The sequence below is a fragment of the Lampetra fluviatilis genome, chromosome 7 (assembly GCF_964198595.1).
Source record: "Lampetra fluviatilis chromosome 7, kcLamFluv1.1, whole genome shotgun sequence".
NCBI classification, from domain to species: domain Eukaryota; kingdom Metazoa; phylum Chordata; class Hyperoartia; order Petromyzontiformes; family Petromyzontidae; genus Lampetra; species Lampetra fluviatilis.
Genome location: NC_136281.1, coordinates 17,385,865 through 17,390,363, shown reverse-complemented (window position 1 = coordinate 17,390,363; position 4,499 = coordinate 17,385,865).

The window sequence follows — 4,499 nt, the reverse complement described above, 5'->3', positions numbered from 1 at the left end:
CATATCTTTGAGCAAGATCTTCCTTTGAAGCCTTCTCCACAGACTTCTGTGCATTTGGTTGTGATTGACGAAGTAAGTGCGGCGGTCTCGCCTTGCTCCCCGCCGTGCTCTGCTTCGGGATCGGAAGCCTTAGTGCTACTGGGTTTCGAGTAAAATGTGTGCAGAGCAGTTGCGTGTTTGTCGCTGCCACATTCCTCGCACTTGATATCTGCCTTGCAATTCCTTGCAAGGTGGTTAGTAGAAGCACAGCATTTGAAGCACACTCCAAATTCTTTCAGCATGTTCTTCCGCTCTTCCAATGGCTTCCTCCTGAACTCACGGCATTTCTGGAGGGAGTGAGGTTTATCATGCAATGGGCATTGCTTCTCTGGATCCTCTATCTTTTTCTTTGTGGTGGTTGCCTGGACAGAGTTTGCGAATGTCGTCGGAGAGACCTCAGTCTTGTGTACAGAAATTGGCACTCTCGCTGTTCCTCGTTTCGCCATTGCTCTTTCCATTTTTGGGAGATCTGGACTGGAAATCCCCGTGGTGCCAAACATGAAACTCGGGTCCTTTCTAGTCTTAGCCAGGTTGCGGATAAACTATGAGAAAAAAGAGAATGGGGGGAATGCAACTTGATGCTCTGACTTGTATCTTGAACCCGCTGTTCTCCATTTTTCCTGCACGTCAAATGGCAATTTCTCTACGATGGAGTTCACGCCATGGTAGGTATTCAAGAAAATGAGACCTGGTAAGTAGGGATCAGCCTGGGCTGATTCAAGCTCCATCAAAAGATCTCCAAGCTCCTGTAACCTTTTATTGTCTCGACCAGAGATTTTTGGAAAGTTCTGCAACTTCTTGAAGAGAGCCTTCTCAATGGTTTCTGGGCTACCATAGCACTCCTCGAGCCTCTCCCACACCGCATGCAGGCTTGAGGCGGGGTCGTCAATGTTTGCTGACCGGATCCTCTTTGCGTACTCTGCAGATTCATTTCCTAACCATTTCACCAACAGGTCGAGTTCTTCACTTGCAGAGATGTCTGCATTTCGGATTGCATTCCTGAAGGTAGATCTCCAGGCTCGATAGTTCTCAGAGTGGTCATCAAACTTAACGAGTCCTGTGTTGATTAGTTCGCGGTGAGCCAGGTACCTTGCAAAGTCTCCTAGTCCTGCTGATCCAGGGTGTGTCCATACTGGCACTTGTGAGGCAGCATTATTGGCTGTATTGCCTAGCATGCCGTCATTTGCGATGGCGTTGGACTGTGGGCCCAAAGGGTTTCGATCACGTTGGCTGGATCCCTTTATGTGACTGTCTGGAATGTGGGTCTGACTTGGTGCATCCACGTCTGACCCCACGTGCGCGACGCTGAGTTGGCGACTAACTGCCAGGGCAGGATATGCATTTCCACCATTCCTGTAGACAGCATTCATGTTCATTCGGAGTGGAGATGGCGATGCCTGAACGTCCACCCTTTGTTCAGTATGGTTTGGTGGAGGAGCATTGATGCATTGTTCAGACCAGTCCAAAATATTTTTTCTGGTGAGTTGATCGCGGTCCTTGACAGGTATCTGAGTGCCAAACTCACTCCAATTCTCTTCCTTATCCAGGTTGGCTGCTGCCTCGAGCACCTCTGCCTGGGCCATTGCAGCAGCTGCTTCCCTTTTGAGTTGTAGGGTGCTTAACTTAGCATCCAGCTCAATGTTCTTCCGCGTGGCGGTAGCCACTAATATACTCTCTTGCTCTTCAAGCTCTGCTTTCTTCCGTGCAGCAGTAGCCGCTAATATACTCTCTTGCTCTCGTGCGGCAGCAGTTGCTAATATACTTTCTTGCTCTGCGAGCTCTGCTTTCCTCCGTGCGGCAGCAGTTGCTATGCTTGCTTCTTCTTGTATGTGGGCCTTTTCAATTAGCATGGCTTCCTCTTCAGCCATGTAGGCAATGCGGGCGTTTGCTGCTTCTGCTGCTGTGCGTGCCTGAGCTGCTGCCATACTAGTAGATGATGTCTTTGAGTGTGCTGAGGCTTTAGATTTTGAGGTGGACCTGGATGAGACAGTGCTGAGATCGTGTCTCTCTTAAGCCCTCCACACGGTCCATTGCATCTTGTATCACTGCCTGCACATTATCATCGAGCAGTTCGAGGAAGTACTCTTGTCTGCGCACTCCCTCAATGCCCTCTTCTGTTTTCACCTTCATCAGGAGGGAGATGTATCTATTTGCCAGGAGTTTGTAGCTTGAGCTGCTCACATTCACTCGCTGGATGGCCCGCTGAATTGAGGCCACTGTCTGAGGCATTTGAAGCTTCAGATAAATCTGCTTCAACCCGGTTCCATGCCCGTTGTATCCTGGCATCAAGGTCCTGTTTCTCAGCCTCATAGCTTTCCAAGGCCCGTTGCGTCAACCTGACCTCCCTCTGGGGCCTTGAATTCCCTTGGTCCTCTTGAGGCAGGATGGGAGATCCTGGATTGCTTGATTCACCTTCTTCAGCATCTCTCCCTGCTGAACTGTGGCTTTCCATGCTGCGATGCTTGCAGCACGATTTTAATGTAGACTCGTTGCAGAGCTCCTTGCTTGTTGCAGGCTGGCTGCAGAGCTGGCTGCAGAGTTGACTGCAGGGCTGGCTGCAGAGCTGGCTGCAGGGCTGGCTGCAGAGCTGACTGCAGAGCTGACTGCAGGGTTGGCTGCAGAGCTGGCTGCAGGACTTCTTGGGAGCTTTAAGAAGAGTATCTTTTTACTATCTCGGCCTCGCTGTGCGCTGCGTTGCACCGCTAGTCGAGTAGATAACCATGTGTTCAATAAACCCTCGGAGCCAGGATGACCGTCCAACTCCGATCGTCATTTATTGATTGTAACAGGTAAAACTGGTGAGAAAACACAGATACAGCATCTGTTATAATTCGGAAACACCCACACAATGAACACCACAGCATCAGAACATTGTCTCGGATAACAATAGATCCTGGAAGGACCAGGCCCCCACATTACCCCTGAACAACTAGACAAAGGCACAAGCTGGTGCGTTGCATACAGGCACATAGTGTATTCATCCCACTGCACCCCAAATGTACAGCATTACACTTAACACTAAACTGTGGATGAGATACTTCGTCATCACTCTCAGGATCGCAACATAGGCACAAGTCTGACTCGACCTACTAAATCACAAGTAACATCCACAATAAGGAAAGTCACAGGCTTCGTTACTAACTAAGCCTCGTATTTACTACAACAACTTAACGGCACCATAAAGGCATTTACATTGCTATAACGGTCATTCCAACATCACAACAGCATTTCCAATATTATAGGAATATAAACAACTTACAGATAATGCTTCTTAAGCTCCCACAATGGACAAGTGCGGCTGTGGTCTCACTGAGATGCGATGCGTGCCGCCATCTTGACTTATCTGTGTAATGGCTGACGCCCGCGTGGTACAGTGGAAATCTAACATCGTCACTTCCTGGTCACGTGACCAACATTAGCATAAAAAAAAACAGGAACTTCCTGTGAACGTACGCTCCCCATCTGCCGTGAGGCAAGACAAAGTTAGAAGCCATTCAAAAGGAGACCAGGTGAAGGCAGGGTGTGAGAGTGGGGCAGTGAGGTGGTGTTCAAGGGGGTCAGTAGTAACGCAGAGCTGGATGTGTCATCAGCATTGTTATGATGGTCAACATTTAAATCTGGAGATGATTTTGCCAAGAGGGAAAATCTATCTCGGCAAGAGCAACAGGTGGCCCGGGATGGAGACTCGCGGGTCACCAAAGCACAGGGGATTTTGGGAGGAAGATGGCCCTGTTGTACGGACTTGTCCAAGGTGAACGCTGTTGTTGGCGCTGTCCATGGAAGTAGCAACTTCGCATTTAATTCGGAACATTCGCTCCAGCAAAGACGAACCATAGTGAGTGAAAAAGTAAAAATTGACTCTTTCCACAGATATTTGCAGGGAGAAAACAAACGAGTTTCAACCCTATACTGGCATATCGTGGCGTACAGAAATGGATAGAATGTAAGATTTTCAATTTCGTTGAAGTTTATCTCGTGGTAATTATTCTCTTGTGTATGTGGGCTTATGTGTGTGTGTATAACTGTGGGGAGCGGTAGTGTAGTGGTTAGCGCTATGAACCCGGCGACCCGGGTTCGATTCCCGCTCACGGCCAACATCTGTGACGATTATAACTGAACCGGTCCTTGTCTTTGCGTGTAACTGTGGGAGCAGTGGCCTTCGTGGTTGGTTCACTACGCAAGGAACCCATCCACGCGAGTGAATTCCCAGCCACTTTGTGAGTGATATCTGAACCAGTTCTGGGCCCTCCCCTAGATGGACTCGGCCTTAAATGAGTACCCGACATGGCGTGCACAACATCCGCACTGGGGCGGCAAAAGCCAGCGGTGGGGGTTGTCACCACACCACCCGACTAATGTGCCGTGCCAGACCTTAACAGGCGCTCGCTAACGGCACTTGCCCCTAGAGCCCATGTCGGCCACACGGTGGCGGGGGGAAGAGGCGGGGGGATGATCCTTGA